The sequence below is a fragment of the Tenrec ecaudatus genome, chromosome 10 (genome assembly GCF_050624435.1).
Source record: "Tenrec ecaudatus isolate mTenEca1 chromosome 10, mTenEca1.hap1, whole genome shotgun sequence".
Classification (NCBI taxonomy): domain Eukaryota; kingdom Metazoa; phylum Chordata; class Mammalia; order Afrosoricida; family Tenrecidae; genus Tenrec; species Tenrec ecaudatus.
The window spans coordinates 31712113-31725932 of NC_134539.1; the positions used below are offsets into that span (position 1 = coordinate 31712113).

The 13820-nt window shown below is 42.3% G+C and overlaps 1 protein-coding gene across 1 annotated transcript in view; it reads right to left on the reverse strand.

The window, feature by feature from the left end:
• The window catches only part of KIF24 (kinesin family member 24), a 56713-nt gene extending 42985 nt beyond the window's left edge, over positions 1-13728 (reverse strand). Inside the window, exon 1 of the mRNA XM_075560047.1 lies at positions 13605-13728. The gene's annotated coding sequence lies outside the window, so the exon portion shown is untranslated. The remainder of the gene's footprint in view (positions 1-13604) is intronic.
• Between the last annotated feature and the right edge of the window lie 92 nt (positions 13729-13820).

Below are 13820 nucleotides of genomic sequence, written 5' to 3' on the forward strand. Positions count from 1 at the left end.
CCATCAGCTTTCTTCACCACATTTGCTTATTCACCCACTTTGTCTTCAGCGGTTGTCGGGAAGATGAGCATCATAGAATGGCAATTTAATAGAAGTATTCTTGAATTGAGGGAGTACTTGAGTGGAGGCCCAATGTCCTTCTGCTACCTTAATAGTAAACCTATAAATATAGGCACATAGATTTCCCCACCCTCATATATAAATATATTTGCATATGTATGTCTTTATCTAGACCTCTATAAATGCCCTTTGCCTCCCAGCTCTTTCCTCTATTTCCCTTGACTTTCCTCCTGTCCCACTATCATGCTCAGTCCCCACCTGGGTTTCAGCAATACCTCTTCATTACATTACCCTTGATCATGCCCTACCAGGCCTCCCACATCCACCTCACCACCAATTTGGATCACTTGTTGTTCCCTTGTCGCTGGGTTTGTTAATACCACTTCCTTTCCCTGCACCTCCCCTTATCCCATGTCAACCCAAACTGTCGGTCCCGTTGTTTTCTCCAGATTGTTCATCCAGCCTTTCTTATTTAGACAGACCTGCAGAAATAATAACATGCACAAAAAGAAGACGGAGCAAAACCAAGCAACAATACACAACAAACCACTGACAAAGAACAAAACAAAACACAACAAGAAAGAAAAGCTTGTAGTTAGTTCAAGGATCATTTGTTGGCCTTTAGAAGTGTTTTCCAATCTAGTCTGGAAAATCACGCCCTGGCCCTAAAGTCCACCTTCAGCATTTCCTGGGGACCTTGCCATTCCATTCCCTTGCTGTTCCGCTGCACTTCCCCAGTGCTTTGCCTCGGTGTGGTGGGATCAGATCGGGCACAATTCCTACAATGTGGCTCCGGTGCTGTCCCTGCAGGGCCATGGGTCAGTGAGGGACATCATGTCTCATAGTGGGGCTGGCCATGTGGTCCTCTCTGTGGACTGGCTGCTCTAACTGGGGTCATCGTCCTCAAGGCCTGGCGGGCCAGGATGTGCTCCACTCTCCTACTTCCCCTTCATCCGCACCCGTGTGCTCCGATCAGATATGTCCCTCTCCCGGAGCTGCGGATTCAATGCCGTCCTTTGAAATAAATTCTTCTGGGGGGAGGGGCAGGCGTCCATTTAGTATTTGGTACTGGGGCCAGCTTCCCAGACCTCTCTACTCATTTGTAGGGTTTTTAAGGTCACAAATTCTTTGCAGATTTGTCCATGAACAGGTGGAGTCTATTTCTCCTCTTGATTCTGGTTTAGCCTTGCACTTCATTTTGGCCAAAGGAATGTGGTGGAATTGACACAATGTGACTCCTGTGTCCAGGCCTTGGGAGTCTATACAGCTTCACTGTTGTTCTCTTACAACTCTTCTCAGGCCCGTAAAGCAGTTCAGCCAACAGCCATTACCATAGCCAGACATGAGAGAAGCCATCAGGGACCAATACAGCTCACATGGAGTGACATGATTGCAATCACAGGAGATGCCCAATGAGACCTGGAGAAGTCCAGCCCAAATATCTGACTCACAGAATTATAAGCAAACAAAATGGACATTGGTTTAAATCACTAAGTGTTGACGTAGTTAGCTCTGCAGCAGTGGATAACCATCACAGAATGGTAGTACCTTCATCTGAAATGTTTCCAACTCTCTGCCCATCCTTTCAAAAGAGCTCAAGAACTTCCCCTTCCACAAGACTCGCAAGTCTCTCAGCTTCTTCTCCTGCCATTTGGCCCCCAGACCAACTATGCAGCAGGCAAACCAAGATACCAACTGCTCCCCTTTGGTTTCTTCTTTTTGGAACCCTTGTCCATTCTAGAACCACATACATCTATGTATACGAGGGGATGTGTGGTCTGTCTTCTGTCCCTCACTAATAGCAGTAGCTGGCGTTTACAGAGCACTTGTTACATAGCAGGTGCTGTCTTAAGTATTATTTGCTAACCTCCAATACCCTAAGGGGTAGGGATGTGTAACTTAAGCAAGTTTCTTATTTACTATTTCTGAAACCCATTTCCCTCAACTGTAAAATAGAGATATAACAGTCCCCCAAGTTCACAAGGGTGGGATTCAGTAAGAAAATGCACGCCAAACCCACAGCACAGCGCCTGGTACAAACTTGGTGCTCACGAAGTATTGGCAATGTTTGCTACAGCTACCATTATTTTTGGATTGCCATTGCCTCTACAACCTAAAACACAGTAAGCACTCTGTCAGCTGCTCAAGTTATTCTCCGCCGTATTTCCACTGGCTCAGCGTAGCCCAGGGTAACAGGGCAAGCACTATGCAGGCTTCTCACTTGCCACAGGCTGTACAAAATCCGGTATTTCTGATATCCATTCCATTGGTGACATACCAAGCATTCCCTAAACCAACTCGCTAAATCTGCCCTCTGTTGCCTTCCTTCATCAAAACATACAGAACTAACAAAATTCTTCTTACGAGACTTAAGGAGCCCATAATATCAGGGGAATCAAAAAGTATTGCTACAAGGATTGCAGTTCATACATGCAAGAACTTATTCTAAACAAAGTGTTTAAACATTGTAATTCATGTTTCAGTAATCAGTGGATAGTTGCAGATAAGTTCTTTCAGTAATAATTTGTTTTAATCTCATCAGGGTGCCTTCAAAAAAGAGGGGGGGATTCTTTTTGTGTCATGGCAAGAGGATTTTGAACTTAGACCTGATTATCAAATTTTTAACAAAAATTCAAGTGAACATCTCCCCAAATCACTGATGCTTTGCAACAACTTTATTGCTGCCCCACAGGAACAAATGTTTAGATGGGTCGAGTGTTTTAAGGCAGGCCTCAAAGATGGGCCAAGAGACAAGACCATCAACCTTGATGAAAGAGAACTGTGCCTGGAGTCTGCATCTGGTGATGCAATAGCTGCTGAAGTTGGGATCTTCCATGGCTCGGCAGTTTCAATTTCAAGGGAACATCTTGGCCTCAGTAAGCTTTTCCTGCCTAAGGGGTGCCAAAGGTGTTGCGTGAAGATCAGCTGATCATTCATTAGTCTTTTAAGCAGGATCAAAGAATCAAAGCTAAGGAAGGTGACTTTATGAAATGAGTCCTAAACGAGGGACAAATTTCAGATTTTCCAAAATGATCCAGAGAGCAAGGACCAATGAGAACAGCGGCTCCTGAAGTATCTGCTGAGCCAATTACATTCAAAGCAGGGAGGTCAGTTTTGAGTGTTATGGCAAATGTTTCTGGGACTCCAAAGGGGTAACCTTGCTAGATTTTCTTGTAGGACACGGGGGCTTATTAGGAAAAGATTTTAAGAAAATTTAAAAAATTATGGGGGTGAGAACAGGACCAGGAAAGTTGCACCAAGAAAACCAATTTTTCTTTTTTCATAACAACAATGCACCTGTTCCTTCTTCAGGAGCAGTCTTGTGAGAAACCTTGTTGTATCACCCTACAACCTGACCTTCCCCTTCAGATTTTTGTTCCCAGAACTCAAAGAGCATTTTAGAGGAACACGACTTGAGTCCCTTGAGGATGCCAAAACTACCGCTTTTATGTGGAGTACATCGGAGTGTAGCATTCTTTGGGGAAGGGTTAGCGAGCAAGGAAACATCACCTTCAGAAGTGTATAAGCCTAGATTGCGACCACGTTGAGAAACAATAGCTCCGCATTATGATAGTTGTGTTTAATGAAGGTTTCTATGGTTTTGTAGCAATACCTTTTGATGTACCCTCAGATCTTGAAAGGGAAGGAAGCCTGAGACAGAAGTACTTAATCCAGACATGCAGGCTAGGGCCATCAGCAGCACTTTTCTATATACCTTGGCAGTGTGCCACCTTTCAAAGCCCTGCGGTTAGCTGATGCACAATTCTGCTGGCGCTGCTATTTTTGCATTCTGTTCTTTCCTTGACCTCCTGGTCAATTAGTGATCCACTTTGTCACTATGGATTCGTTTGCATACTTTAGACTTTCATATAAGTGGAATTATATAATGTCCTTTTTGTACCTGGCTTTATTTAGCATAATGATGTTGAAACTTGCCCATGATGTATGCATCTACTCAAGTGGAAAAAAAAAAATCCAGACGGAATCAGTGGGTTGCCCAAGGTAACCCAGGTCTCAAGTGGCAGTTCCAAGATTAGAATTCAGGCCGTATGTTCGGCTCATGTTCCTTCCACTCCTCCATGAAAAGCAGCTGCAATGCAGCCCTGTTGGCAGCCCCCTGAAGAGCCTCGTCTCTCTCCTCCTCAGCACACTGGCAGACTCCCACAGATCTGTGCTGCACCAGGGGGTCTCTCACAGCTACCACCACCCGGAAAATGCCCTGCAAACCAGTGAAACCCAATGAGGGCGAGGTGGGCAGGATTTTACATGCAGGGCCCACTCACATCCAATGACACAAATATGCAGAGTTCTTCTTTGCGACATGCCCAGAGACTGCTAGGTCTCAGCTGTTGGAGTAACAATCAGAAATAGAGGCTTGGAAGAAACCCAGTTGGCAGAAATTCAAGCTTTCTTATCCTGGTGGTAGAGAAAATCACTGGAAGAAGAATACAGTGTAATTTTAGATACAATTGAGGGAGTTCGCTCACATTCCAGGACGTGGATAAGACCCAACTATTTAAGGCGCTCCCTCATACTCATCTCCTAGGCTGCATAACTCCCCGCCCTAAATCTCCTGAAAGGGGTTGGGGTCAGATGACACCTAGTCATTTAGCCGTGTGATTTGGCGCAAAGTCACTTAGTTTCTCTGAGTTTCATTCCCATCTCTCAGAGGATCCTGTGAGGATGAAATAAGATACAAAAATCTAAAACTGGAAGCAACTCCACAGGGATGGGACAATGCAGTCTTATTCAGTCCTTAATCACCAGGACCTAGCACCAAGCCTGAAATGTAGAAGTATTTGTTGCCCAACTTATAGGAACCAATAGACATGTCTTAATACAGATTGTGCACACCATGAAAAGATGGCTTCCATGATTGGGTTGAAGAAAAGCTAAGTATAAAGTACAGAATCACAAGGTAAGGGACTAGTGATACGGAAGTAGATAACATCATACTTGACTACTTTCAAATACTAAGAGGGGCCTGGTGGCATAGTGGTTACTCAGAGGGCTTCAAACCTCCAATACTAACACAGTGTGGGGGCTTCTACTACATTAAAAGTATTTTACCAATGACAAATTTTTAAGAATTCTCTTTCATTGGCAAAAACAGTTTATTTCCCCCAACTACCATGATCCGAATTCTACCTTGCAGGACTGGACAGGGCAGAGGCTGTACACTGGTACATATGAGGGCTGGAGGTACAGGGAATCCAGGGTGGATGATACCTTCAGGACCAAGGGTGTGAGGGGCGATGCTGGGAGAGTGGAGGGTGAGTGGGTTGGAAAGGGGGAACTGATTACAAGGATCCACATGTGACCTCCTCCCTGGGAGAGGGACAGCAGAGAAGGGGGGGGAGGGAGACTCCGGATAGGGCAAGATATGACAAAATAACAATGTATAAATTACCAAGGGCACATGAGGGAGAGGGGAGTGGGGAGGGAGGGGAAAAAAAAGAGGACCTGATGCAAAGGGCTTAAGTGGAGAGCAAATGCTTTGAGAATGATTGGGGCAGGGAATGTGCGGATGTGCTTTATACAATTGATCTATGTATAGGTATGGATTGTGGTAAGAATTGTATGAGCCCCTAATAAAATGTAAAAAAAGAAAAGAAGAGAAAAAAAAAAGAAAATGATTAGGGCAAAGAATGTACAGATGTGCTTTATACAATTGATGTATGTATATGTGTGGATTGTGATAAGAGTTGTATGAGCCCCTAATAAAATGTTTTTAAAAACCCAGTTTATTTAAATGGCTAATTACCCTATATTAGGTATTAGATGATGTTACTTATCAAAAGACATATGTCTTAATATTCTTTTAATCAACGTCAATAAATTTATGCCCATTTTAGGTGTACACTTGGCTATGATTTGGTAAATATATACCTATGTGAACACTACCTCAACCAAAATACAATCAAGAAAGTCTCATCAACCACCTCTATGAATTTCTATTGCCCTTGCACTCAGTCCTCACCTGCACCCCTGTTCCTAGGCAAACACTGGCCTGCTTTGTCACGATAGATTAGTTTGTATTTTCTAGAATGTCATATGAAATAAAATCATATAGTGCCACTGTTATTTTAAATTCAAAGAACATATGGAGACTGAAAAGATGTTTTCTACCACCATATCCAATTTTTCTTTCTTAGAGCTTTAGAGGTATAAGTTTAAATGATCACATGCCATTTCTTATAACTTCTCTTCCACTGACCTACATAATATATGATAGTAAAGGAAGCATCTGGTAGTAAAGTTTAAATTGGTCTAATTTCTAAAAGTCAATCTGAGAGAAAAAGGTATTCCTGAAACAAATTTATGAGGGAACTTCAAAAGTTTATGGAAAATTCCATTATCTTTTCATTCCAATTTTCTACAAACTTTTTAAAGCCCCCTCATACACTTAGAGTCAATGACCAAAAAAAGTATTTAAATATCTTAAGTTGTTTGAAGCAATCACTTACTGCCACAAGTCGATTCCAACTCTTTGCTCCTTTGGGTTTGAGGCTATGAAAAACTTTGCAGAATCAGAAAGCCTATCTTTCTCCCAAAGGATGGCTGGTGGTTTCAAACTGCTGACCTTGTAGTTAGCAGTCCAAGCATAATCTACTATGCCACCATGGCTCCATAGGGATAGATATATTTGCTAAAAGAATGTTGTCCTCAGCTTTTAGGGGGAGACAATTCTTTTCTTTTTAATTTAATTTTATTGGGGACTCTTAAAGTTCTTATCACAATCCATACATATATCCATTGTGTCAAACACATCTGTACATATGTTGTCATCATTTTAAAAACATTTTCTTTCTACTCGAGCCTTTGATTGATATCATTGTTCTCCTCCCTCCCCCCCCCACGCCCCCTTGATAATTTATATATTATTCTTTTTAATGTTTTACACTGATCACTGTCTCCCTTCACCCACTTTTCTGCTGTCTGTCCCCTGGGAGGGGGAGCCACACATCGATTATTTTGATAGGTTCTCTTACTCCCCTACCTTTCCCTTATCCTAGTATCGCTGCTCCCCTGAGGAGCTTATCTGTTCTGGATTCCCTGTGTTGTGAGCTCTTATCTGTACCAGTGTACATGTTCTGGTCTAGCCAGATTTGTAAGATAGAATCGGGGCCATGCTAGTGGGGGCGGGGGCAGGGAGGAAGCATTAAAGAAGTAGAGGAAGGTTGTGTGTTTAGTTGGTGATATACTGGACCCTGATTGGTTTCCAGGGGGAGACAATTCCAACATGAATTCAAAAACAGGCACTATGATATTTAGTTGGAAAATTAGAAAAGAATGTTAGATTCTACTGTTGCTGCTTATAAGTGTCAAGATTATTCAATAGTGTTTTTAAAGTTTTTGATCACTATAAAAAAGAAATGGAAAACTTAAATCTGTAGTCCTTGGCAAAATAATAATAATAAAAGGCTATGGAAGGAACGGCCCAAGTCCTAAAGTATTCAAAGTTAATTAAATGTTTGAGATATTGAATACCTTAATTCAAGTATGCAACATCCAAAATATTTCAATTACCAAAGAAGATATAGTTTCAGTGAGCCCACAATAAGATAAAGCAATCCTTGACTGAAAGTGAGTAGTGGGGCCTCTTTTAGAAGAGCTCTTAGAATGTGGTTCCTAAGGCCGCGACCCTTTCATACAGGACCTCATGTGGTGGTGACCCACCCAACCATACAATATTCTCGTTGCTACTTCATCACTGTAATTTTGCTACTGTTATGAATGAGGCGATGCCTGTGAAAGGGTTGTTCGACCTCCAAAGGGGTCATGATCCACAGGTTGAAAACCGCTGTCTTAGATGCTATTGGTCTCTGGGCTCCTGTGTTTTCTTTCAAGCCAATCAACTTTACTCATCTACACTGACTGGCCAGCTCTGTGGACATTCAAGACCCAGGATCTGGTGCTCACTGCATGTGATACCCTGAGGCTGTGAATGATTAAATGACTGGCCCTAGTGACTTTGGTAAGCTAAGCTAACCCTCAGTAGCCTTTTCAAACATCTTACTATATCCCACTCTCTACTTATTCCATGACACAAGTCTATTTTTTAAGATGAATATGCTGTCCCTGAAAGTGAGAGACAACATAGAAAATTGGGGCATTGGTAGATCAGTGGGAGAATTCCTTTCATGGGGGAAACTCAGATGCAATTCCCAGCCCTACACCTGGTCCACAGCCACAGCCTGTCTGTCAGTAGAGGCTTGCGGTTGCTGTGGTGTTGAAAAGGTTTCAGCAGAGCTCCCAGACTGACATGGACTACTAGGAAAAAGGCCCGCATCTCTATTTCTGAAAACCCTACAGATCCCCATGGTCTGATACACAAGTGATCATGGGGACTGCACAAGACCAGGCAGCATTGCATTTCACTGGGCACAGGTAACCATTAGTCAGGGCTGACCCAACAGCAACTAACAACATACAAGGTCAGCATACATTAGTCTATCCATCAAAATGGTCCAACCAGGAGCCCAGAGACCAATAGCATCTAGGACATCTAAAGATGAAACACAATTTTTATTTCAATTGTACAAGTAGTATGAAAATACAGGATTAGACAATGAAAAAGGAAGGCAGAAGAAGAAATGAAGCATTTGAATTGTGGTGTTGGTAAGGAAGATTCCGTATTCTGGGTTGGAAATCAGTCTCAGAAGAAGCACAAGTAGAATGCTCCTTAGGAGAGGGGATGGCAAGACCTTGTCTCACTTACTGTGAAAGAACAAGCATTAGAAAAGGACATCATGTTTGGTAAAGTGAAAAGTCAACAAAACGAGGGAAAGCCTCCACGAGGTGGCTTGACACAATAGCTCCAGTGGACCAACCGTTGTATGCCAGTGATCGTGGAGATGGCACAGGACGAGGCAAGGTTCTCTTCTGTTACACGTATGGTCACCAGGAGTCAGAGCCCACTTGGCAGCAACGAACAGCTGCAGCTGCTGGATGCTGAGAAAGATGTCTTCATTTGACTCTCACTAAACTCTGTCAATGACCACATTAGAAAGCGCATATTCGTGTGACAATTACCACACAACTCGCCCATTTAAAGGGTACAACTTCCTGGCTTTTAGTATGTTCACAGTTATACAAGCATCATGATCACTTTTAGAACATTTGCATTATCTCAAAAAGAAACGGTTTTCTTGAGAAAGCATTGCCCACTTTCCAACCCACCTAGCCCCTAGACAGCTTCTAATAATGACCATTTTGAAGCAGCCATGAACTAAATCACTAATTGGAAAGATTTATCTCTAAAGTGAAAAAATTCTAAATTACCATTAGAAATGAATACTGTACAACCCAACACTTTCAAATCAGTTTCATTAAGTTTTTCTGTACCTCATGCTAGGCATAAGGTAGCTAATTCAAGGAATTTAGGATTATTCGTGGGATATTAAAAAGCAAGTAATGTATACTTGTATAAACAATTTTTCTCTACAAAGTAATTAGTTATTTCAAACTCTAGGGATTATTCTATCTATAGACTACTGATCTAAACAGAAGACAAACGATACTAGACACCTGTTTAAAACAACAGCTGCAGAGAAATGAGACTATATCATGGAATTCTTAAAACAAGATGTGGGTGTTCAGATAGTGATTGTGTGAGCTACACTCAAAAGTAGTTATTGAGATGGTTTATTTTTAGAAAAATAAATAAGCTCTAGTTTGCTCAAACTTACACAGTTAATGTCCTGAAACTATGGGAATTCCCTTCAAGAGCCCCACAATGAGATTATTAAGTTCTTAAGTCTGGTAAAAAGCATAAGAGCAATCAGCTAAAAATAAATATAGCACAATCGTTGAACCTAATTATCTAAAAGCAGTGCAAATTAAAACCAAAACAAACAAAAGCAACAGTGCAAACATTGCACTCTCTAAAAATACAGGCTTAATTTTGAAAGAATCCCAAGGAACAGGTGGTAACCAGCGTTGGGCTAAATATAGTGCTTTATTTTTAAAATCTAGGTCTAGTCCAATTGTTGGAGGTTACCATTGCAGACTTTTGCCATTTTGCAATTATAAAATACATTCAAGAAAACATATTTTAGGTGTTTGATTGGGGGAAAATTACAATCAGTTTTCATAAATTACCAAGATGATATATAGTCTTCCAGTGAAGGTAACATTACCTTTAGGAAGTTGCCACAATGGCACTAGTGAATATTCCAAAGGAACGATACTGAGAAAGCAAAGAACAATTAAAATAATAAAGTTTATTCACCATCTGCTAAATCATTAGCGTGTAATTATGTACCTAATTAAACTTCCAAGACTTTTGTGATAGATGACAATTACCACTATCTTCCTTCTGAGAGATGAAGAAATCAATGTATAGGTAATGAAATTTATTCAAAACACATAAGAATTTGTTTTAAAGTAATGCTGGGTACATGATTCTTTATCAATGTTAACCAATTACATCGCAACATAAATAGGTGGCTAACTGAAAAAGGACTTTACTGATCCTCATTACTGGGGAAATTTAGTCTTTTGGGCCTAGATATTGTGCAATGATAGGTGGAGTACTTCCAGAATCCTCGTGTGACTTTAGTTGACTTCACAATAAAACAATTTCATAGATATATCTTGTAGCAAAAACATACAACGATCACTAGCAAAATGTTCCCATAGTTGAACTTCTGGACTACCTGTCAATAACAAAACTCTTTATCTCCCCAGAAGACCTGACCCACCACCCTTCTCTTCCTTGAGAGGCGACAGTCACACGGCCCGTCACTCAGCGTTAAGCTGGAATGAATCCTAGACTTCTGCCTCTCTTTTCATCCCAAATCTAGTCAATAACCCATACCAACTTAATCTCCTTGGTAAAGTAGAGGAGCAGCTAAAAAGAGGAAGGACCTCAATGATATGGACTGACACAGCGCCTTCAACAACTGTGAGGATGGCAGAGGACCAGGCAGCGTTTCGTTCTGTTGTGCACAGTGTCGCGACTCTTTGGAACCTAACAATATATATGTCAGGTCTCTCTTATGTTCATTCCTACTGCCATCTCCCTGGTGGTTTCAGTCCCGGTGTCTCCCACCTAAATCATTACATGTCTCAAGAGATTTCCCTTGCCTCTAATTCTGCCCCTTCCAAGTCATCCTCCAAACTGCAGAACCAGGTCATTCTTTCAAAAGCAGTTAAGACCATTCTGCTTTCTCATGTAATACCCTTCAATGGACATCCTATCATCTCTCTATAGAACAAAGTTCAAGCTCCTTAGCGTGCCCTACAAAGCTTTCTAGGATCTCTGCTTGAACCAACTTCTTAAGATTATTTTATTCCTATGCATTAATTCATGTTGCACTTAGGTGGCTCCCTCCCACTCTCATCAAACCTTTACCTCTCTCTTACTTGAATTAAAACACAAATGAGGTATTTTCAGGTGTAGTATGCTGTATCCTATTACTCTTTTTAACCCTAGGATTAAATACAGTGTCCAGAAACAATAAACAATTGCTTCATGAGTAAATATCCCTACACTATATTCAAAACTCTACAAAGGCAATTGACATCATTTATCATTGTGCGTGATAGAAACTTTGGTATTAGGGTAACGTCACTGGTCAGGAAAATTCTGGCAGTCAGTGGTGCCTTGACAATCAATGTTTCTGGGTAACAAAATGGAGCAAGGTTGTATTATTCAAAGGAACTGCTAAGGACACAGATAGAGTGGCAGTGCCAAAGAGAACCTTCCATTCATTCATCCAAAGACTGCTTTTTAAAGCACTGAGCCAGCATGGGAAACTGGACTCATGGATCAATCACAGAACACAAGATATGAGTTTAACATCTCAATCTACACAAAATAAAATTACAGCCTAGAGGGAAAATGCTGTTGCCTCGGAATCAGAGGATGAAGCAGCCACTTCCAATTTTCTTCAAAGGCATAGCTAAAGATATTCATTAGCAATGTAAAAAGTGTTTAATGAATTCCTACCATGGCAACACATTACTACAAACCAAACAAAACCTAGTACCTTGGCATCAATTCCAACTCTTGGGGACTCCATGTGTTACAGAATAAGAACTGCACCAGAAGAGTCTGCCAAAACAGATCGCCAGGGTTTCTTCCAAGATGCCCGGGAAGGTTCGAACAACCAAGCTTAGATTCGCAGCTAAGGGCAAACTGTTTGCACCACCGAGGGACCTGGCACATTTATATAAACTAATATTGATACAAGGCCCCTGGCACCATTCTATGCACAGGGCAAAAAGCTCAATAAATGAGAACTACCGGACCAGAGCATATCATGCCTACTTCACAGCAGTTGTTGACTACATTGACAGTAGATACACAAGAATTCGAATCTGGTTCAAGTCCTGGATTTTAAAGATGGGAAAAGTAAGATCTACAGAGGCTAACTGACTTCCAGGGCCAACCACAAGGAGTGAGTTAGAGGTAGTGCCAAGACCAAACACTGAATGCCAGGCCGGTTTCCACTACGTGCGACAGATCTGCAGTCTAGTTATAAGAGACTGTTCAAACTTTTATAAGAGTGCGATAAAACAGAGCTGCTAACCATGACCTTTTTAAATCTTTTATTAGTCATCATTGAGCTATGAACTTAGACAACAGACTCTTAAGCAAACTCAGTAACAAACAGACGGAGAACACAAGTCTACGTGGTCCATGAATGAACAGAAAACAACAGCCTGGCCAAGGCCATTCTATCACAGACACCAACTGTTGAACGGACAGGAAGAAACCTGAGCGCTGTCTTTGAAACAGACTGCCAGCAGAACGCAAATACAAAGTACAAATGCTTTAAAATATTATCTGAAGCACACTTAGAACGTGACAATATATTTTAAATGTGCTTCTGCATAAGATTTGTATACTCTCTCTCTTGGATCCCAACGGTATGATACACATTGAAACAGAGGGCTTGTTTTACGCAAAGACACCAGTAAGCACAACTGAGAGGCCCACTAAAGCCACATATGGCAGTGTTGTAGCAACCAACCAAACAGAAAAAGAAAACTATCTTTTAACCTTCCCAGAGGGTGGAAGGGCTCTTCAGACCCTAAGTACACGAGATAGGGTGTTCTCCCCCAGTTCTCGCAAAAACAAACAAAAAAACCTGGTATCGCAATGGGAGGCAGAATGGGGCAGGGCATACGGGGGTATTCAACCTATTTGTGGTTAATTAAATTCAATTAAAAACGCACTACGTGTTAGAAATAAGAGAAGAAAATGGGGTTCACAAATAGGCCAAGGCTGAATTGCAATGAAATTCCACTCTGGGATACTGGTTCAAAGGCAAGCGGACTTTGGGGCTCAGAAGAGGCTTAACGGCGGAGGGGTGGAGACCTTCGCTGAGAAAAGGCTGGGATGTGGGAGTGAGAGGTAGGAGAGTGGGTGAGCGTTTGGAGAACCACGAGGGGCTAACTCCCGGTTCTCTCCCAACCGCCGGTCTATTCCCGCACTCGGCGGGCATGACGCACGCTCTCTCCCCCGGGGCCCGCGCCAAATCTCCCGAGCAGGTCTGCCCCGCCTCGTCCCGGTTATCCCGGCCCTTTCTCACCTTGGGGACTTCCAAACTCCTCGGTCAGCCTTGTCTAAGGACAAGAAAAGACGCCGCAAGGAGAGAGCCCCAAGCTGGCCTGTCATCCCCACGAGCCAGAAAGAGCCAGCGGGCCGCATCCCCATGGCAACGCCGCCAAGCGCCGGTTCGAACTCCCGCGCTAACTCCCGCGCGCCGGCAGTTCAGGCCCGTTGACCAATGAACACCCAGGGAACT